This window comes from Archocentrus centrarchus, unplaced genomic scaffold (assembly GCF_007364275.1).
Source record: "Archocentrus centrarchus isolate MPI-CPG fArcCen1 unplaced genomic scaffold, fArcCen1 scaffold_38_ctg1, whole genome shotgun sequence".
Taxonomy (NCBI): Eukaryota; Metazoa; Chordata; class Actinopteri; order Cichliformes; family Cichlidae; genus Archocentrus; species Archocentrus centrarchus.
This window is the reverse complement of record NW_022060265.1, coordinates 2,964,122-2,988,347: the sequence shown is the minus strand read 5'-3', so window position 1 is coordinate 2,988,347 and position 24,226 is coordinate 2,964,122.

Below are 24,226 nucleotides of genomic sequence, written 5' to 3'. Positions count from 1 at the left end.
GTCATGTGTTTTCTCCATATAAAAAGACTAGTGAAGGCATTACTGATACTAAAGAGACAAGTCTACATTAGGAAACAGTTGTCATGTATGTGGGATAAACAGCTCAAACTTTGGGAAACTAATTTGAGACTTGCGTAGTTTAACTTTTAAATTTTGCTATTAGTCACTGTCACTTCAGATTTGTTGTGTGGGTTTAATCACAAAAATACTTGCATTATACCTGCATTCTTTTAATGGTCAGAAAAGGATGACTCCTTTGGTTACAGAAGACTAGCGGTTGATTAGAACGCTTTCCTGATGAGTTTTCAGTCTTAATTGCTAGTTTCAAGTCTTCTTGAATAGAAAATTATGTTAATTCAAATTCTATGCTGTAAAAATACTCTCTTACTTCAACACCATTCTTCATGTTGTAGTAAGAGATTCTGGGTGCTAAACTAGCCTGCCTGCAGTCTAGAACATTTGGGACATAATAAAAAGGAAATTACAGAAATTAGGCCTGAACTGTTGAGCAACTGAACATCAAGCAAGAACAGTAAAACTTCTTTCAGTGAGGTGATGCAACAAAATGGTAAGCATTCCTTTGTTTTTATCTTCTAGGGTTCATCTAATTTTATCATCATGTGTAAGTGGGCAGTCTAAAAGCTTTAGAACAATGCCTTCTTAATGGCTTCTGCTTTAAAGTAATTCACAGGCCTACCAGATTACAACACTGCTTTATGGCAATATCAGAAATCTATTTGTTATGACTGTGTGATGTTAAAACTCTTTTTACCCCTAATTTGTCCTCTGTTTCCTCATTATCCCATTAATAGCTCACCGAGGGGTCAATTACAATAGCTAAAAGTTAACTACTGCAGGAAAACAATGAGTGACATCAAGCAGCCCACCCTGCTCTCTGGAGTCTGGTGACATGGTTTAAGAATTTCTGAGGGCGTCTACCCATATCCCCATGTTGTAGGCTAGGACATTGCGTCATACTGTTTACTGCTGATGTCATGCAATGGGAAGATGACACATCATTAATTATTTAGGTATGTGACCTGACAAGTTGCCTGTTGAGCATTTATATAAAACTACAAATGTATTATTTGCAGAATACAAGCATTTCCTGAGCTTTTCTCTTTCTGTCAGCCCTGAGTCACTGTATACTAACTCTTCTAAAGAAGGCTTCTGTCATTTTCTGCTGCTCTTCAGAGAACACATATCAGTTCACGGCTCTGTGCCCTCATGTTTGTCTAGCACAGAAAGCTGCAGCCTCCCACTAAGCAGCTCTCAGCTCGACAACTGCACTGCCTCTGTCAGTTGGTCCTGTGCTGAAGGAAACAGGAAGTCAGCAGAGATCAGCATCAAGGTCATCCAAATGCATACTGACAACTTAGCATGCTGACTGTTTTCATAGTCTAAGCCGCTTTGTGTGCAGTTCTCAGCAAATTGTAAATGTGCACTCATCACAACAGGTCAAAGAGATCCATTGATTGTATCCTTCCTCTCACACCCAACCAGGCGCAGCAGATGACTGCCCCTCCCTGAGACTGGATCTGCTGGATGTTTCTTCCTGTTAAAAAGGAATTTTTCTTTCCCACTGTTACCAAGTGCTTGCTCATAGGGGGTAATCTGATTGCTGGGCTTTTCTCTGTATTATTGTAGGGTCTTTACCTTACAATATAAAGCCTCTTGAGGTGATTGTTGTGATTTGGTGCTGTATAAATGGAATTGAATTGAACTGAAATTGAATTGACTTTTAAGCAAAAGATACTACTGGCTAATCAAGAAAACAGTTTTACTAATCACATGCTGCAGTTTGTAACAACTTTTATATTATTGCTTGGCATTAATTTAGTTATGAAAAATAGAGGACATATTGCCGTCGTTCTCTCAAATGTTACCTTTTTTGGCATTGGTGCACGGAGGTTTATGTTGTTTAACAAAAAGCACAGCTTCCTTGTCAAGATGTTTCACTGTCAGCAGCATGTTTGGGAACTAACTCTTTATGTCTTTGTGTTGTTTGCCTACCAAGTCAGCAGTCAAACAGCTGATTGTGATTCATCCTCAATGTGGCATGTAGCTCAGCAAAGAGTGGTTACATAATGGAACCATCACTTGATCTCCTCTGCGAAGAGAAATGACACAGTGGCTCTGTGACAACACAGAGCTGTGTTCTCGGAGTTGGGGGTGGGGGGACCTGTGAGGATTAATCCTCTCAGTCTATTCATTCATCACTTTTCACCCTGTCCTACTTTGTAAGCAGAATTCAACATATGTTCATATATTCAAGGCCAACACAATGCTAATGAACCTGGTCTCTTTATTCATCTTTAAGCCTTTATTATCTATACATCTTTATCTAAATTATTTCATTGACCCTGTGTTACGACCCGTCTAGGGGCCCGGAGCGCAACATGACTGAGAACACCATTCGCCCCCCAAGACCCAAGCAGCCACCCAACAACCGTCTATGCAAATATATATACACAAAGCTTTATTGGTTCACAGACAGATACACAGAGCGATTCACATCAGGGTGAGCCCAGGCCAAAACAATAAACAAAACGGGAACTAAAAACTACCGTGATCCGGCGTCTAACCTAAACCAAAAAGAAACAAAACAAATGACACTTGCTTACCTCCCTACCTATAACAACACAGGAGAAAACTGAAGAAACAAACTGGCGGCTCACCCCTACCCACTCTGGAACAGAACATATGATTAGTATGGTGGCTGGTTGAACGCTTGGGGACACAAATGATGCTCTCAGGTCCGCGTGGTCCCTCCAGCCTCCTAAGTAGGGCGTGTCCCTCTATCGCAGCCAACCGTCAGCAGGCGGGAGCACACCGCACCAATCGAACCCGAGCACCTGCACAGACAAATTAGCATATAACAGACACACCCACACACAATACCCTTACAGACGTAACACCCTGATATATTTGGTGTCTTGGGAAACTATTTGATTCAGACTCAACTCTTAAAAAAATGTTCTCTGTGCCATGGAGGCTCTGAGGGTGAGCAGGTGATCATGTATACTGCATGGCTTTGGTGTAGGCATGCCTGGGTTCACATCTGGGCCATAGCCCTTTGCTGCATGTCTTCTGCCATCGGTCTCTCTTCACTGAACACTATCTAATAAAGGCAAGAAGGCCCCCCAATTTTTCCTAACTATAATATATTATTGCAGTGGCTTTAGTTTTTTGTTCAATGTTGTCATGCAAAGTCTGTCCAACTGATTGATGCTTGAGATAGGAGATTCTGGATTAAGCTTAAACTGCATGCTCCCAGTGTACACTATAGTTTTTTCAGCTAATGTGTGATGGTTCTCTACAACCACACAATTGAAAGACTCTGGTAATATTTATTTATATTTGAATAAATTGAATATAGTAGGGTTTGATACTCCAACCTCATTAGTTTATAGTTAGTGAAGTTGTGTATTGAAGTTGAATGCAGTTAATACCATTGTGCTATATTGTCATGTGAGATTTTAAATAATGGTGCATATAATTGATTAAAATTGATTCATACTGGTGGTGTCACAGAAAAGTGGACAGAAAAAAAAGTATATTCTGTCTATTAAACCCGTTCTTCTCTAATGTGAAAGTAATCTTCATCTGTTTACAAGTCTCCATCAATTCCTGTCCAATTCCAGTCATATGCCCACACGCTAACAACACATGCTCAACTGATTCAGGTTCAGTGCAGTGTGCACACTGTCCATTTGGGTGCTTGCCTATCAGCTGGAGAGATTTATTAAGACCTGTGTGTCCTAATCTAAGATGGGTGAGTACTATCTCTTCTTTCTGGTTCCTCTCCTCCCATGACCAACATGCCTTTGAGTATTATAAAGATGCCTTCATGTGTCACAGATGTCTCAGTGTTCCTGCCACATTTTCCAGACTCAACTATTAATAATGCTCTTGACTTCTGTTTTACTCAGTGGTATCTGTAACTCAACTGACTGTACTTTCAATGACTGCCTTGCCATTATTTCCACATCCTCATTTCCTTCCACACCTACATGTGCTGGAACCCAAAGAAAACCCACCTTTTTACCCCTATTACACAAGCTTTGCAGACTATTATATATCTCATATACAACATCTGATCTACACAAATTCCCAGATCTAATACTCATTAGAGCTTACAAGCTATCTGATGCAATAATTATATCTTCCTGATTGTTTCCTTCTTCCCTTTGTAAACCCAGCATTATGGCCACCATTTCTACAGTGTATACTGACAGATATTTTGTTGCTTTCTTCCTTTTAGAAACTCCAAGTCATGGGATGAAGACTCCCACATCAGTGCACCCAGACTCTGGAGCTTTTGACCCATCTGTAAATATTATGACTTTATCTGTATACCGCTTCTCCAAGTGACTCTATATACTGAGCAAGTGTGTGACTGGACTTTCCTTTCATTGCCTTTTGTATGTAAAAGTCCACAGATGGCATGACAAATTCCCAGGGAGGGAGAGATAAATAAGGGACTGTTGGACAATATTTTATACTATGGAGACCCAGCTGTTCAGCCTTTACATTTGAGACTCACCCAAGACTCATAAAGCTGGTTTTGCCTTGCACCCAGCACTCTTGCAAGATGCCCTTTGCAGGGTAAGTCTCATTATGCCCCTGTACATTGACATAAGCATAAGTTTAACTCTTCTAATTCTCAGTGGCATTTCTCCCATTTCCACCTGCACAGCTGCTACTGGGGTTGTTTTAAATGCATCACTACAAATTCTGAGGGCTTGAGCTTTAACTGCATCCAGAAGTTTCCATAGTCAAGTGTTGATCTCATTAAGGCCCATTAAATGCTCTGCAATGACTGCCTAGCTGCCCCCCCAAGTCCAACCTGATAGACAACACAAAAGATAGTTAAGCTTCTTACATTTTGCTTTAATTTTGTCTATGTAGAGTCTCCAAGTGAGCTTTTCATCAAACAGAACTCCCAGAAACCTAACTGTATTAACCTGTTCAATTGTTTGGCCATATAACTTATTCTGCTTAGAGAAACATATTATTTGAGTCTTAGCCACTGAAAGTTTGAATCCCCATGCATTCGACCATTGCTCTACTGCACTTATTAGTGTCTGCATTTTCTGTTGTATATTCCAGCCCCTGATCCAGAGTGCTCCGTCATCTGCATACAGAGATTTTTTTTATTCCTTGTTCTAGATTTTCAAAAATGTCATTAATCATTATATTAAATAACACCGGGCTACACACACTGCCCTGTGGAGTCTGTGCTCTCTGCAGTGCTTCTTGCTGAACATCTAGACCTACTCTAATCAGTATAGGGTAATGATCACTACCCATTGTAGTTTTACTAAGTACCTCTCGTGTAGCAATACCTGCCACTTCCGGATATGTCAGTGTCAGATCTATGACACTATCAGTATTTAATAGACTATTATACCTAGTACCTCTGCCACTGTTAATGTACACCAATCCCCTCTCATCCATAAAATCTTCAACATATAACCCATTTACATCTGTGCATCTATTTCCCCACATTGTGTTGTGTGCATTGATATCCCCACACCATACTACTTTCCCTTGCAGCTGTCCACCAACAGTGTCTAATATCTCATTAGTGAGCCTTCTACAAGGATTATAGTAATTTTTAAGTGTTAATTCCTCCACTCCCATCCAGACCCTAACTACCACTGGCTAATGTTCTATATTTACCTTAATTAAACCATACTTTAGTCTATTCTGTACAAATGTGACCACTCCTCCTCCCTTACCACTATCATTCCTAATAGCATTATATCCATATATAACAAAGTCCCACTCTGGTTTTAACCATGTTTCCTGGAGCAGCCTATGCCTCCTACATTTCCTACCACTACTTGCAGTGTTCCAACCATCCTCCTTCCCACTAGCCAACTCCGTTTCTGAAGGCTCAATACCAGATCCATCACTTCCCTCTGCCATCTCCCGTCCATTCACAGTCCAGTTTTTGCCATTCACTGTCCGTAATCCAGGCTTGTAGTCTTTAACCAAAGAAAGTATCAAAATTTGGCACAGCTGGGCTGTTTTGTTGTCACAATTTCATCTCTTTGCTTTGTGGGATTGGCTTTAGCACTAGAACTCGGACCAGGTTCATTTTGAACTGTATTATCCATCCCTCCTTCCTCATTAACTGTAGCATTTCTGTCTCTATCTCTCTATTAGCCTTTATCTGAGACTCTTGATGTATTCATTATGAGACTTTTCTTTGTTCAACAGAAGTCAGACCAAAAACAATGTCAATGGGTAGGTTAGGTTGTCTCCCAAACATGAGGTTCTCGGGAATACCCAGTAGTGTCATGCTTGGAGCAGCTGTAAGTATGCAATAATGGTTGCACAAAGTCCTTCCATTTCGCTTTGTTCTCTTCCTGAAGTGTATCCAACATGGCTAGAAGAGGGTTATGGAACAAAAAAATCAAGTGGTAGACCCAAAAAAATTTCACCAGCGCTGAGCCGCAGGATCCGATTGGCTGTCCGTAGTGTTGTAGTCAAGACCACCTAACCCAAGACCGAGACAAGACCAAGACCAGAATGTATCGAGACCGAGACAAGACCAAGACTTTTAGGGTCCGAGACCAGTCGAGACCAAGACCGAGGGGGGGCGAGACCGAGACAAGTCCAAGACCAGTGCCTGATACTACATGACCCAATAAAATGTGAAACATGATCAAAATCAGTTCTCAAATTGATCTGAAAGATCCACATTCCCATAAAATCATCCTGATATTAAACACTCACAGCTCAAATAAATATAACCATCTTTATTTAATACTCCTGGGTGACTTCCATCATTTATCACAGAATGTAAAACAATTATTCATAGTTCATCACAATAGTCTTAACTTTTCTCTGCCTTTCACTATGCATAAAGTTGTGTTGTTTTTAAACCAACAATCTTTGTAAAAATGGGTGCTTTTTCAAAACCACATAGCTAAATGTGTAAAACTGAAAAAAATGGCAAACACTCATCAACAGTAAGAACTAAAGCCTTTAATCTTATAAAGATTAAAGCTGCAGGATGTAACTTTTATAAAAAATCTGGTTTTTACATATTTGTTAAAACTGTCACCATGTCACGACAGTATGAGACCGATAATCTGCGAAAAAAATGGAGCTCCTCCACCTCCTCCGTGAAAAGCTCCCAGTCAAAAACAACCAATCAGAGCCAGGAGGAGGGTCTTAGCACTGTCAATCACTCCTCGTGTATGCTGCTCAATGTAGTTGTGTGCAATACTTCATAATTTGGTATCAATCCCATGTTAAGTAAACACAGGGCCATTATCACCGATACTGATACCAATACTTTTTAATAATTATGAAGAATTTCCATGAAGTTTAACTGGTTTGAGATTTTTTTCATTTGGATCAATAATTAGTTAAAACCCAGGATAGATATGTAAGTAGAAAATACTTTATCAAAATAAAAGTTATTGTTCTGAAACAATAGAATATTAACAAAACAATTTTCCCCATACACTGATGTCTGGATTTTTTTTTTATAAATGAAGTGTACAGAATCATCAGTCAAGAACAAATGCAAACTTTTTTTCCAGGTAGATTGTTCAGAAAGTATTATAAAAAAAAATTAATAAAAAATGTCCCTTCATTCACTAATTTTCTACAAATTTAAATTTAAATTTGATTTAAATGTTTCATAGCAAAATCCTTTTTTTTCCCAAATAAAATATGTTATGCGTCACATGACAGTATAACAAAACACTGTGGGGAGGAGCAAAGTGCTCTGTGCTGTGACAGGAGCGACACTTAGACAGTCAGCTCACATCTTTGATGAAACCGCAGCACTGCATACAGGAGAGAAACTGAAGCCAAAGTATCGATCTCATCACACTGATATTGATTCAATTCAATTCAATTCAATTCAATTCAATTCAATTCAATTCAATTTTATTTATATAGCGCCAAATCACAACAAACTGTCGCCTCAAGGCGCTTTGTATTGTGGGTAAAGACCCTACAATAATACAGAGAAAACCCAACAGTCAAAACGACCCCCTATGAGCAAGCACTTGGCGACAGTGGAAAGGAAAAACTCCCTTTTAACAGGAAGAAACCTCCAGCAGAACCAGGCTCAGGGAGGGGGGGTCATCTGCTGAGGGGGGGCTGAGGGGAGAGAAAGACATGCTGTGGAAGAGAGCCAGAGATTAATATCAATTAATGATTAAATGCAGAGTGGAGTATAAACAAAGTAAATAAGGTGAATGAGAAACAGTGCATTATGTGAACCCCCCAGCAGACTAGGCCTATAGCAGCATAACTAAGGGATGGTTCAGGGTCACCTGATCCAGCCCTAACTATAAGCTTTATCATAAAGGAAAGTTTTAAGCCTAATCTTAAAAATAGAGAGGGTGTCTGTCTCCCGAATCCAAGCTGGAAGCTGGTTCCACAGAAGAGGGGCCTGAAAGCTGAAGGCTCTGCCTCCCATTCTACTCTTAAGTATCCTAGAAACCACAAGTAAGCCAGCAGTCTGAGAGCGAAGTGCTCTATTGGGGTGATATGGTACTATGAGGTCTTTAAGATAAGATGGTGCCTGATTATTCAAGACTTTGTATGTGAGGAGAAGAATTTTAAATTCTATTCTAGATTTAACAGGGAGCCAATGAAGAGAAGCCAATATGGGAGAAATATGCTCTCTCTTTCTAGTCCCTGTCAGTACTCTAGCTGCAGCATTTTGGATCAGCTGAAGGCTTTTCAGGGAGCTTTTAGGACAGCCTGATAATAATGAATTACAATAATCCAGCCTAGAAGTAATAAATGCATGAATGAGCTTTTCAGCATCACTCTGAGAAAGGATGTTTCTAATTTTAGAAATATTGCGCAAATGCAAAAAAGCGGTCCTACATATTTGTTTAATATGTGCATTGAAGGACATATCCTGGTCAAAAATGACTCCAAGATTTCTCACAGTGTTACTGGAGGCCAAAGTAATGCCATCCAGAGTAAGTATCTGGTTAGACACCATGTTTCTAAGATTTGTGGGGCCGAGAACAAGAATTTCAGTTTTATCTGAATTTAGAAGCAGGAAATTAGAGGTCATCCAGGCCTTAATATCTTTAAGACATTCCTGCAGTTTAACTAATTGATGTGTGTCATCTGGCTTCATTGATAGGTAAAGCTGAGTATCATCTGCATAACAATGAAAATTGATGCAGTGCCTTCTAATAATACTGCCTAAGGGAAGCATGTATAATGTAAATAAAATTGGTCCTAGCACAGAACCCTGTGGAACTCCATAATTAACCTTAGTGTGTGAAGAAGACTCCCCATTTACATGAACAAATTGGAGTCTATGAGATAAATATGATTCAAACCACTGCAGTGCAGTACCTTTAATACCTATAGCAAGCTCTAATCTCTGTAATAAAATGTTATGGTCAACAGTATCAAAAGCTGCACTGAGGTCCAACAGGACAAGAACAGAGATGAGTCCACTGTCAGAGGCTCTAAGAAGATCATTTGTAACCTTCACTAATGCTGTTTCTGTACTGTGATGAATTCTGAAACCTGACTGAAACTCTTCAAATAAACCGTTCCTCTGCAGATGATCAGTTAGCTGTTTTACAACTACTCTTTCAAGAATCTTTGAGAGAAAAGGAAGGTTGGAGATTGGCCTATAATTAGCTAAGACAGCTGGGTCAAGTGATGGCTTTTTAAGTAGAGGTTTAATTACAGCCACCTTGAAGGTCTGTGGTACATAGCCAACTAATAAAGACTGATTGATCATTTTTAAGATTGAAGCATCAATAATTGGAAAGACTTCTTTGAACAGTCTAGTAGGAATGGGATCTAACAAACATGTTGCTGGTTTGGAGGAAGTAACTATTGAAGTTAACTCTGAAAGATCAACTGGAGCAAAAGAGTCTAAACAAATACCAGCAGTGCTGAAAGCAGCCAAACATGAAGAATAATCTTTGAGATGGTTATGAATAATTTTTTCTCGAATGTCTAAAATTTTATTTGTAAAGAAATCCATGAAGTCACTACTAGTTAACGTGAAAGGAATACTCGGCTCTACAGAGCTCTGACTCTTTGTCAGCCTGGCTACAGTGCTGAAAAGAAACCTGGGGTTGTTCTTATTTTCTTCAATTAATGATAAATAGTAAGATGTCCTAGCTTTACGGAGGGCTTTTTTATAGAGCAACAAACTCTTTTTCCAGGCTAAATGAGCATCTTCTAATTTAGTGAGACGCCATTCCCTCTCCAGCTTTCGGGTTATCTGCTTTAGGCTGTGCGTTTGTGAATTATACCACGGAGTCAGGCACTTCTGATTTGAAGCTTTCCTTTTCAGAGGAGCCACAGTATCCAAAGTTATACGCAGTGAGGATGTAAAACTATTGACGAGATAATCGACCTCACTGGGAGCAGAGTTTAGGTAGCTGCTCTGCACTGTGTTGGCACTGAAGAGCATAACAATGAAGGAATTAGATCCTTAAACTTAGTTACAGCACTTTCAGAAAGACTTCTACTGTAATAAAACTTATTCCCCACTGCTGTGTAATCCATTAAAGTAAATGTAAATGTTACTAAGAAATGATCAGACAGGAGGGGGGCTTTCAGGGAATACTGTTAAGTCTTCAGTTTCTATGCCATATGTCAGGACAAGATCCAGAGTATGATTAAAGTGGTGGGTGGGCTCCTTTACATTTTGAGAGAAGCCAATTGAATCTAACAATAGATTAAATGCAGTGTTGAGGCTGTCATTCTCAGCATCTACATGGATGTTAAAATCACCCACTATAATTATTTTATCTGAACTGAGCACTAAATCAGATAAAAAGTCTGAGAAATCAGACAGAAACTCTGAGTAGGGACCAGGTGGACGATAGATAATAACAAATAAAACAGGTTTTTGATTTTCCCAATTAGGATGGACAAGACTAAGAGTCAGGCTTTCAAAAGAATGAAAACTTTGTCTGGGTCTTTGATTAATTAATAAGCTGGAATTGAAGATTGCAGCTAATCCTCCTCCTCGACCTGTGCTTCGAGCATTCTGACAGTTACTGTGACTCGGGGGTGTTGATTCATTTAAACTAACATATTCATCCTGCTGTAACCAGGTTTCTGTAAGGCAGAATAAATCAATACGTTGATCAATTATTAAATCATTTACTAATAGGGACTTGGAAGAGAGAGACCTAATGTTTAACAATCCACATTTAATTGTTTTATTCTTTGGTGCAGTTGATGAAGCTGTATTATTTATTGTTTTTGAATTTTTATGCTTAAATAGTTTTTTGCTGATTTTAGCTTTGGTTTTTGGTGGTCTGGGAGCAGGCACCGACTCTATGGGGATGGGGTTTTGGGGGGATGGCAGGAGGAGAGAAGCTGCAGAGAGGCGTGTAAGACTGCAACTCTGCTTCCTGGTCTCAACCCTGGGTAGTCAGTTTTTAGGAGGGTTAATAAATTTGGCCAGATTTCTAGAAATGAGAGCTGCTCCATCCAAAGTGGGATGGACGCCGTCTCTCCTAACAAGACCAGGTTTTCCCCAGAAACTTTGCCAATTATCTATGAAGCCCACGTCATTTTTTGGACACCACTCAGACAGCCAGCGATTCAAGGAGAACATGCGGCTAAACATGTCGCTCCTGGTCTGATTGGGGAGGGGCCCAGAGAAAACTACAGAGTCCGACATCGTTTTTGCAAAGTTACACACCGAGTCAATATTAATTTTAGTGACCTCCGATTGGCGTAACCGGGTGTCATTACTGCCGACGTGAATAACGATCTTACCAAATCTACGATTAGCCTTAGCCAGCAGTTTCAAATTTCCATGAATGTCGCCTGCTCTGGCCCCTGGAAGACATTTGACTATGGTCGCCGGTGTCTCTAGCTTCACGTTTCTCAAAACAGAGTCACCAATAACCAGAGTTTGTTCCTCGGCGGGTGTGTCGCCGAGTGGAGAAAAACGGTTAGAGACGTGAACAGGTTGGTGGTGTACCCGGGGCTTCTGCTTAGGACTACGCTTCCTCCTCACCATCACCCAGCTGGCCTGTTTTCCCTGCTGCTCGGGATCTGCTGGGGGGGAGCTAACGGCGGCTAAGCTACCATGGTCCGCACCCGCTACAGGGGCCTGGCTAGATGTAGGATTTTCTAGGGTGCGGAGCCGAGTCTCCAGTTCAGAAAGCCTGGCCTCCAGAGCTACAAACAGACTACATTTATTACAAGTACCGTTACTGCTAAAGGAGGCCGAGGAGTAACTAAACATGTGACACCCAGAGCAGGAAAGTGCAGGAGAGACAGGAGAAGAAGCCATGCTGGTAGTGAGTCGGCTAAGGGCTAAGCTACTAGCTGAGCTAAGCTAGCGAATTTCTAAAAACAAATAAAGTGAGTAATGTGAATACAGGTGATTCAGCAAAGAGTATGCTATTTAAAGTAGGTGAAGATTACACTAAAATATGTTATTATCCAGATAAATCGAGTTATACAGATATAACAGCTAACAGACAGCAAAACACTGTGCTCCGAAACAGGAACAGGAAGTGATACAATACCGCAGTGAGAGCCAACACCAAGTGACCAATTGATCAATACCAATACCAACGTTGGCATCCATATTATCGATATTAGGCTCGATCTGCCCACCACTAGCTTAATGTACTAATGGCGGAGAAAAAACGTACTTACTTCTCTGCTGTTACCATTGGTGGTGGCCATGGTAACTTCCAGGTTCTGAATACAAGTAGGGCTGCAACTATCAATTATTTTAGTAATCAAGTATTCAATTGATTACTCCGTCAATTAATCAAGTAATTGGATAAGAAATAATTTTTCATTTTAACAATTCATCAGCTTACTTTAACTTCCGTACTGCAGATGTTTCTCTGTGTGAAACAAACAGGGTGGATGGAGCAGCTACAAAGTTCTCTGTTCTTCATGTTGCTGATCAGGTGGTTGATAAAAACATTTTGACAGATTCCCTCTGTACAACGATTGCTATGCTAATGGCAGCCCCCCTTTCCCCAGTACACTGTGGTTATAGGTCTGTTCTGGTGGCTACAGCTGACGTAAAGAAAAAATAACAGATATCCTCTGCACAACACGCGCACACATTTAAACATGCGCACTCACAGCACAGAGCAGTGGGGGCGTGGAAAAACATCTCAGCGATCCACTCGTGTTAAAGGGTCATTTTTGTTTTTTTTTCCAAATGACGGAAATCCGTTACAGCGATGGAGAACTAATGTGGAGGAAATGCTCCGCTTAAACGGAGACACCTGAGCTGCAGAGTTGAAATGAAACATCAAAGCAACAAATTTGTGTCGAGGATTTTTGATAATCAAATTGTGTTACTCCAAGAATGATTGCAGCCCTAAAACTTGCATTAAATTTTTAGTTTGTGTATCAAAATACATCAAGGTTGGTATTTACCTTTCATGCTGGGATTTTTTTGTTGAATCGGAAGCCTGAAATTTTCCTTTGATCTTCATTTTCCCTCTTACTTCTCTTCGTGTTCATGCCGGTTGTTATTTCGATTTATGCAGCACACACATGACCATAGTGAGATCAAACGTACACATTGTGAATGAAACTGTCTGTGCTCTGTGGTAGTTTGCAAACTGCGGTGAAATGATACAGGCTTAAGCAGCGATAATAGCGGCGACCTAGCCGGGGCGGAGTCTGTGAGGTGCGCTCCTTTGAGAGGCAGAGAAGCGCAGTCTTTGTTGCATTTGAATCAGTACGTTTGCATCCAATAAAAGCAAAGATGTTAACAAATAAATTGGACAGTATTCTGGCAATTTAGTGATATTTCCAGAGCTGTGGTGTTGACTGGTCTTGAAATAAAATCCAGAGTCCGCAATGTCCGAGTCCATGACAAGACCGAGACCAAATGCGGTCGAATCCATGACAAGACCGAGACCATCAAAAAGCGGTCTCAAAACCAGTCTCGAGACCAAGACCTATCTCGAGTACTACAACACTAGCTGTCCGTCATGTTTTGGGGTGCGTTTTCCTTCAATGGAACAATGGAGCAGGGGCGTCAAACAGCAGCTGGCTATGTGGAGATGTTGCAGCGGGCATCCCTCATGACTGAGGGCCCTTGTCTGTGTGGTAGTGACTGGGTTTTTCAACAGGACAATGCTGCAGTTCACAATGACAAAGGACTTCTTCTAGGAGAATAACATCACTCTTTGGACCATCCTGCATGTTCCACTGATCTAAATCCGATTGAGAACATTTGGAGATGGATGGCAAGGGAAGTTTACAAAAATGGACATCAGTTCCAGACAGTGGATGCCCTTCGTGAAGCCATCTTCAACACTTGGAGCAATGTCCCCACTAGCCTCCTGGAAACACTGGCATCAAGCATGCCTAAACGATTCTTTGAAGTAATCAACAAGAATAGTGGAGCTACTCATTACTGAGTCCTTTTTTTGACACTGATTTCTGTTTTGAGGGGTTTTTTTGAGCTATGGTCTTAAACTTTTGATCAGCTGAAAAAATCATGTTTGAGTGTAAATGCAGTTTTCAATAAATTTCCTGTATAAATTTCCTTTTGCACCAATTTCTTCTTTTAGCATTGTGAAGCTCTACTTAGAACCTTCTTAAGATCCAATAGTGCAAAATGCAAATTCTTGCAATTTTTTAACTGGTCTTAAGATTTTGATCAGGAATGTATTATTACATTATTCTTGTACTTATTAGACAATGCATGCTACCCTTGATTTAGAGAGCAAAACCAAGCACTGGATAAGACACTCCTGTCTTATCTGTTCTGTATTTCATTTTTTAAAAAGCAGCACATTCAATCAGTTTTGCCGCATTGTAAATGTATACACCGGCAGACAGAACAATCACATCAATGTGGCAAAAACAAAGGAGATGATCGTGGACTTCAGAAGAGTCAGACAACCCCTCCTCCCCCTGGACACTGGAGGATCTGCAGTGGAAGTGGTCCCCAGGACCTCACCTGGGGCAACAACACTTCTGGTCAGGCACACCAGCCCCTCTACTTCCTCAGGAGGCTGAGGCGCGCTGGACTCGGAAGCTCAATCCTCTCCTCATTCTACAGATGTGTGGTGGAGAGCGTCCTGGGCTCCTGCATCACTGTGTAGCATGGAAGCTGCTCTGCAGCAGAGAAGAAAGCTCTGCAGAGGGTGGTGAAGGCTGCACAGAGAACTGTTGGAGTCAGCTTCTCTACCGCCACTGACAATTACATCTCAGTTACTCCACATCCTAAACTGTTAATTCCATATTTATTTTTATTTACCTTGGAAGATACAGACAGGTGTACATATTTGTGTGTGAGTATGTGTGCAGACATAACGGTATGCATATATGTTTATGTGTGTATAATATATATATGTATATATTTTTCTTTATATTATTGTTACTTATATTTATTGTTCCTTAAAATCACTTGAAACTGTCATAACTATTACATGGGCATTACTGGGACCTGAGGACAGAATTTCATTCCACTGCATGCAAATGTGCAGAAGCAGCCCTGATCCGTCTGTTGATCTCCCGCTCCCTTCTCCCTTCTCCCGTCACTCGTGAACAAGACCCCGAGATCCCTGAACTCCTCCACTTGGGGCAGGAACTCGACTCCACCCGTTTCTGGCTGAGGACCATGGCCTCAGACATAGAGGTGCTGATTCTCATGCCACCTGCTTCACACTCGGCTGTGAACTGTTCCACTGCGAGCTGGAGGCCACCACCTGATGAAGCCAACAGGACCGCATCATCCGCAAAAAGCAGAGACGAGACTCTAAGGCCACCAAGGAAGAAGCCTCCGCCACCTGGCTACGTCTAGAAATTCTGTCCATTAAAATTATGAACAGGATCTGTGACAAAGGGCATACCTGACGGAGTCCAACACCCACAGGAAATGAGTCCAACTTATTACAGGCTACATGGACCAAGCTCTCGCTGCGGTTGTACAAAGACAGGATGGCCGCAACTACAGGCCAGAAACCCTTACTCCCGCAGGACCTCCCATGGGATATGCCGAAGGACATGATCGAAAGCCTTTTCTAAGTCCACAAAGCAATTAGACTGGTTGGGCAAACTCCAACGCACACTTGAATATCCTTGAAAGGATAAAGAGCTGGTCCAGTGTTCCACAACCAGGACAAAAACCACATTGTTTCTCCTGGATCCGAGGTTCGACTAACGGGTGGACGCTCCTTACTGGGGAGGCTGAGGAGAGTGAGCCCCTGGAAGTTGGACCTTTAAGAAGGTCTCCCTTCTTAAAGATGGGGACAACCGCCCCGGTCTGCCAATCCAGTGGCACTTTCCCAGATCTCCATGCGATGTTGCAGAGGCGTGTCAACCAAGACAGCCCTACAAAATCCAGAGCCTTCAGTAACTCAGGGCGAATCTTGTCCACCCCAGGTGCCCTGCCATCAAGGGGTTGTTTAACCGCCTCAGTGACTTCACCCCCAGCAATGGGCAAGTCATCTCCCTCGTCCCCAGACTCTGCTTCCACTACAGAAGGCGTGTCAGTGGGATTCAGGAAGTCTTCAAAGTATTCCTTTCACCATCCAACTATAGCCTCAGTCGAAGTCAGTAGCACCCCACCCGCACTATAGACCGTGTGAGTGGAGCACCGCTGTCAAAGTTCTGCTGGAGGTGGGAGTTGAAGATCTCGCGGACTAGTGCTTCTACCAGGTGTTCCCATGGCACCCTCACAATACATTTAGGTGCGCCAGGTCTGTCCAGCATCTTCCCTTGCCACCTGATTCAACTCACCACCAGGTGGTGATCAGTTGACAGCTCAGCTCCTTTCTTCACCCATGTATCCAGAACATATGGCCACAGATCTGATGATACAATTACAAAATGGATCATCGACCTGCAACCTAGGGTGTCCTGGTGCCATGTAAACTTATGGGCATCCTTATGTTTGAACATGGTGTTCGTTATGGACAAACTGTGGCTGGCACAGAAGCCGTTCCTCCCAATCACGCCCCTCCAGGTCTCAATGCCATTGCCCACGTGAACGTTGAAGTCTCCCAGCAAGACAATGGAGTCCCTAAACAGAGCACCTTTGAGCACTCCGCCCAGCGACTCCAAGAAGTTTGGGTACTCTAGACTGTCATTCGCCACATAAACGCAAACAACAGTCAGGACCCGTTCCCCAGCCCGAAGGCATGGGGAAACAACCTTCTCATACACCGGTGAAAACTCCGATGTACAGGCAGCAAGCCTGTACAAGAATACCCACCCCAGCTCGCCGCCTCTCACCGAACTCCAGACTGGAAGTCCGCCAGGGCCTCCGCCCTTGGCCACCGCCAGACACACACTGCAGGTGGTGGGCCTACAGGAGGGCAGGCCCATGTAACCTGTTCGGGCTGCATCCAGCCAGCCACCAGACTCTCTCCCTTGAGCTCCCTCCCCAGGCCTGGCTCCAGGGTGGGGCCCCGGTAACCCTATCCCTGGCAGGGTAAACTGTTCCCTCATTGTCATCATTATATTACTGGATTATTCTTATCACTTGTGCATTTAAGTGCACTAATGTTTTTGTAAACATTTAACTGCTTGAGTTGGATACAGTTTTAGCTATGTAAAAATCTTCCAGATAAAATTTTGGGCAGTCTAATCTGTGTAGCTTGATTTCAATCCTTTACACATAAGTACACTGTAATTAGGTGTAAGTAAATCTATTTTACAGAGATGTACAGTGTAAGTAAATTTAAGTTCTGCATAAGTTCTGGAACTTACAGCTTATGTCCCGGAACTTATGCCTTTTACAGTGATCCCTCACGATAGGTGAAAATCCGCATTATATTTATTATATATGTATTTTATTATTTATATATATTTTAAGGCTTTATAAACCCTTCCAACACTCCTATAAAACTTTTCCACTCTTTTACTATAACTTGAATGATGAAGATGATGAATTAGGTAGCTGTGCAGTACTGATGGTGCAGTATCTTTGTCCTTCCGTTAAAGGCCTAGGCATAACTTTTCTCTTCGTCCGAGTGATGAACATAGTTATGGGGTGTTACAGAAATACCTATGTTATAGTGACAACTCTGTGAAACAAAAGTAGTAATATATTTCTAAAAAATCTGCGATACAGTGAAGCTGCAATAAGTGAACTGCGATATAGCGAGGGACGACTGTACTTATCCCTGTAAAATACCTGTACATACATGCAATTACAGTGTACTTACGGCCTGAATCCTGGAATTTATGGCCTTATCCCTGGAAATTACGCCAAATTTAAATGTAGGTACAGGGTACATCCCTGTAAAATATGTATTATAAAGTGTTATCAAAGAGTCTACTCTGTGTGTGCACAAAATTGCAACCTCTGAGCTTGTGAAGACAACACAGAAATGCCAAAAACTCCCCGATTTTACAGCATGAAAAAGCATGTTTACAGCCATAAGAGAATTTTTTTTCATCAAAGAAATCTTTTGAAAATGCATCAGATCTCAGTGGGGGAAAAAATCGTGCTGATATCTATACTAAAATGGACTGGGTAATGTGTTAGGAACGAACAGATGACACATAGTTTGATGGAAATGAAAATCATCAGCCTAAAGAGGGCTGAATTCAAAGTGAAAAAAAATTATGTGACAGGCTAGTCCTCAATCCCAGCTAGTCACATGACTGCCCCTCCCTGAACCTGGTTCTGCCAGAAGTTTCTTCCAGACCCCTGGAAGAAATTTCCAGCAGGACTTTGCTCATAGTGGGTTGTTTTGATTGTTGGGTTTTCTCTGTAATTATTAAATGCTCTTTACCTTACAATTACATTGAATTGAATAGTCCATTTTGCTGAAATTTTATTGCAGCAACTCAAAATGATACTCAGCAATGTCAGGGCTCCTAAAGAGATGAGGGATGGTTTCCTGGGGATCTACTCCCAGATCTGTACGAGGGCATCACTGAGCTCCTAGACAGTCTAAGGTGAAACCTGGCAGCATCGGATGGACCGAAATGTAATGTCCCAGGGGTGTTCTATTGGATTTAGGTCAGGTGAGCAAGGGGACCAGTCAGTGGTATAAATTCCGTCATCCTCCAAGAACTGCTGCATAATCTTACTACATGAGGCATGAGCACCCACTGGACCAGTGTAGGGTCTGACTATAGGTCCAAGGATTTCATCCCAATCTCTAATGGCACTCAGGGTGCCAGCTGGCTGGCATGAGAATCAGCTCCTCTAAGTCTGAGCCCATAGTCCTCAGCTGGAAAAGGGTGGAGTGACCTCTGCAGCTCAGGGACGAGTTCCTGCCCCAAGTGGAGGAGTTCAAGTATCTCGGGGTCTTGTTCACGAGTAACAGGAGAAGGGACCGGGCGATCGACAGACGGATCAGGGCTGCTTCTGCAGTGATGCAGATGCTGCACCGGTCTGTCGTGGTGAAGAGGGAGCTTAGTGTAAAATCGAAGCTGTCGATTTACCAGTCGATCTACGTAGTGACCTCAAAATCTCATCTCTGCTTTTTGCGGATGATGCGGTCCTGTTGGCTTCATCAGGTGGTGGCCTCCAGCTCACAGTGGAATGAAAATTAGCACCTGTAAGTCTGAGGCCATGGTCCTCAGCCAGAAAAGGGTGGAGTTCCCACTCTGGCTCAGGGATGAGTTGCTGCCTGAGGTAGAGAAGTGTAGGTATCTTGGGGTCTTGTTCATGAGTGATGGGAGAAGGGAGCGGGAGATTGACAGACAGCATTGGGGCTGCATCTGCAGTGATGAGGATGCTGCACCAGTCTGTCATAGTCAAGCGAGAACTGAGTGTGAAAGTGAAGCTGTCAATCTATATCCCTACCCTCAACTATGGTCACGAGCTTTGGGTAGTGACCGAAAGAATAAGATCGTGAATATAAGCGGCAGAAATGAGTTTCCTTCGAAGGGAGGCTGGCCTCTCCCTTCGAGATAAGGTGAGGAGTGCTTCCATCTGGGAGGGGCTCAGAGTAGAGCCACTGCTCCTCCACATTGAAAGGAACCAGTTGAGGTGGTTTGGGCATCTGATTAGGATGCCTCCTGACCGCCTCTTGGGTGAGGTGTTCCGGGCATGTCCCACCGGGGAGAGGCTCTGTGGTAGACCCAGGACACGCTGGGGAGATTATATCTCTCGGCTGGCCTGGGAATGCCTTGGGATCCCTCCAGATGAGCTGGAGGAGGTGAGTGGGGAGAGGGAAGCCTGGGCTTCTCTGCTTAGGCTCCTGCCTCTGCTACCTGGCCCCGGATAATTGGAAGAGAATGGATGGATGGATGGATGGATGGATGGATGGATGGATGGATGGATGGATGGATGGATGGATGGATTCATGTTTATTATTTAGCACTTTGCACCAGTGGGGTCAGCTTTTAAAATATTTTTTCTATTATTAGCTGATGTTATAACTTCCACTTTCTCATCAAAATATCATCACTTTTGATTTGTATGCATGGTGGCAGGGGCTCCAGAAAATGAGTGACTGTGCTGATGTCCCTCTTTTACATAATCTATGTGTTCACAACCAATGTAATGGTTAAAAATACACACACAGTGGCTTCAGTGGATGTTAAATATTTCCTGGAGACTTAACCTGGTCTAGCCTGAAACAATACTGAAAGTTGGGACTTTTCAGGCTCCACAGTGTGACTGTGTAACATATTTATTTGCCCACAACATAAACAGTGCATGTACACCCACACATGTGTCACATGACTATGAGCACATAAACATCTGAGCAGGACTGCCACATGAGGAGGTTTGGTGAGGGAACTGAGCAGCAGTTCCTCAGCAGTGGACCAAATTACAAAAACAGAGTCAAGGGCTGGGAGTGGAGGGGTGGAAAAAGCCTGAAATCTGAAAAAGTTAAGGTCTGGGGATTCATGCGCTAGACATCATAAAACTGTTTCCTGTGGTGCTTGGAATTTGGGAGGGACTGGGGTTGTCATTTTTTTATAAGCTTGTCTTTCCAAAATGAAATAGACCAGTGTTCGTAATAACATAGCCAGACATGGGGTGAGTTTCATTTTCTTTTCAAACGTGCAGATGAAGCAGAAAGGCTACTGGACAAATTAGCGTACAGAAATAAACTTAAAAATTTCCTATGCTTGTGGCAAATAATGGACACATAGGGAGAGTATTTAAAGAGAGATTAAACCAAATGCTTTTTGTTTAATGCAATTTCTTCACATGAAAATGATGTTTTGAAGGGGTAAAACAGTAGTTAGTAGATGCCAAAAACTTCAAGGTAGTCCTGACACTGAAATGAAACCCAATTTTTAATGCTAATAAAAAAGTGACCATGTTAGTCTGCAGCAATGAAGACAACTCTTGTCAGCCTTTGCAGCCTTTGACTCAACTGGTTGTATTCTAGTTGTATTCCTATAGAAAAGCAAGTTTGCCAAGTTTATCTGACCATAAACATTGTTTTATTCCTTTACTTTCATCCTGTAACATGGTTTTTGCACCTATGGCTGGTTTGCAAGTCTGTATCAATCTGTCTAAGTTTTAAGCACATTTGACATGGGTCTCTGACTTAAATGTGCAAATAAAATATTAGTAAAAGAAGCTTTAGTAATAAAACATAACCAACATTTTGTTCTGTAGTTGCACTTTGAATTCCCAGATGAGTCCACAAAAGCAAAAAAGGCCTACTTTAAATAATGTTTACTTTCTCAAAAACTCAAGAAGAAACTCCCTCTAATATTCTACCATCTGCTATTCAGCTAAAACTTGGCAGCTTTGAAGTTGTGGCAGGCCCAGTCTTTGATGTCAGCAGCCTGGCTGAAGCCTAAACCTGTGGTTTGGTAGTGGTTTGTCGGGACATTACGTAAGCCATCATTATTTGCAGCCTCTTGCTTTGGGGGTTTCGGTTACATCAGAATTGAACTTTGCTGTGTGGTGCTGATGTTATTTTTGGCAAAGCAGCATTCTGTACCTGAATAGAGAAGGCTTGGTGCAGCAATCAGGAAGCTAAAAAAGAAGGGAAGAGAGTGAGTTGAGGTGACAGGATCCAGCCAGGTTGTTAAAGACTCCATGAAAGCAAAACACCCCCCTGTTGATGAGTTTAGCAGTTTACCCCTGTGGACACTGTTGGAAAGAATGAGGAGTGATGGCAAAAGAAAAAGTAAAGACTTCCCAGCATGGAGAGAATCTCCCTCAGTGATGTTGTGACTGCTTTTACAGATTATGATATTCTTTTGAATGGAAAAAATGCAGCCTTTTTTGGGCTTCATCCTCTGCTTGTTAAATTGTCTGTGGTCTGGAAACACTTTCCTGACAACCGTCTTTGGCGAGGCTCAGAGTTGCTGGCTGCTGGACGGCTCCATTCTGCCATCATCATTGTCATGTCATCTTAGTAACGAGGCTGATTCCCAGGCACAGATCTCCTCCCATCTGCTTTTCAAACTTCCTTTCTTATTTGTTTTTTTAAAAACATTTATTTCTTCCAGAGAAATTCTGATCATTTCCCCTCTGGAGACCTGGGCTGTTTTGGATTTATTTGGAAAGGTTATAGTCAAAGCCCTGTCTTCTGCATTTAACCTCCCCATCCCCCATTCAAAAACTGGCAACCCCCACTTGTACACACTAAAATACACACACACATACATACACATGCACCCACAGAGATATTACCATTGTGGCTGCAGATGTGGCACATCTGGCTCCAAGAGTGAGTCATTATTCTTGGCAAGTTATGATGTTCCGCTACTCTCTCACTCTCTGTCACCATAGCAACAGATTACTGTTTGGCAGGAAGCCACTGGCAATGAGCTGGGGTGAACAAGTACGAGCTATGGAGTCTGGGGGGTGGGGGCTGGTTTTCTGTTAATGTCAGAAAAACAGTGTGGAAATGCCTGTATGCCTGTGTGACAGAGCTAGAGACCAAGAGTTAAAGTGCAGAAACAAAAGAGGAGGTGGATGAGTTGGAGGCTTGGGAGATGAAGAGATGTGGGCAAGGCTTTAGTCTGGCAATGGTCCAGTCAGACCATAAAGCTCTGAGTCTGAATCAAGCCCTCTGGCAGCACAAAGCTGTGTGCAACACCACTTGGTAGCTGCCACATTTTCTCAGCAGCCCATGCCTTGGCAGCTTGCCGACCTTTCCCTGCAGGGCTGCAAAGAGGATTAGGACAGAGAGGGGGGTGAAGGGAAAAAGAGAGCCTTGTTGTTTTTCTCTTGTCTACTTATTTTGCCCCCAGTGACATCATTGCTGCACTGATTCCAGATGCAAGGCATCCAAAAGTGTTTTTCCCAGTTTTTATTTGACTTGGCTGTCCATTTTATAAACACTGCTGTCGGGTGCTGTATCCTAGGGGGATAGCACAAGCGCCCAGAATGGCGCCTCCTGCAATCTGCAATGTCAACAAAGATATTCACAATAGTCAGGCCGGTTTTGTCTTCCAGTAATGAAAAGTACAGATTAGGTCATTTTGTACTTTAGATTGTAGTACTGGTCTCAGGTATGACACCTCAGTTGTTTCTGGCTCTGTAGCTCTGAGTCCTTACCTTGTATTTTAGAGACAAGCAAAAAGTGGTTTGGGGAGAAATTTAAACAGATTTTACTTGTCTCTTTATTACAAAAACTTGAGAGAACATTTAAACTGAATATTCTGATAGAATAGGGTTAAGTGTCATTCTGGTCATGACTTAGACCTCAGAGGGTTAATCTGAGAGCTCATCATACATTGCTTTGAATCTGATGACTGGTGACTTGTGGACATCCCAGGCTCCATTAGCCTAGGTAACCCTCTAATGTATTTACACACAAGTCATATGTCAATCAATGCATTCTCATTGGTAGTCACTTTAATTGCTTATCTGGAAGTTGAGAAAATTTGTCTTAGGTTCCACCCACTTCACGTTGCCAGAGGATATTCTGCCCATAATCGCTTCAAGTCACCAAATGTCATTTACTTTCTGTGGTCTCTGGTCACCACATTGCTTCAAATGTGGACACAGCTTAGAGTGTGTGTTCAATCATCTAAGAGTCTATCAAGGGTCAGACCACAACCATCTCCTACCTTCATTTTGATTTCTACTACACTATTGTTAAAGGTACAGTTAGTCATTTAGAAAAAAGGATATTGTACTATAATTATACATAGATTAGTATGTAACTGTGCCTTCCAACAAACTGATGCAATCATATAAACTTAGAATTAATCCATTAAAAATACATAGACGCAGGCACCGGTTTCTGGAAGATGCCATGCTCCTCCACCAAAGTTGAATACCTCACTGGGAAGGACATTTCCCTTCTGTCTAATTGTGTTTTACAGCCACATGTGTCATATGCCAAAGGTGGAGGAGAAG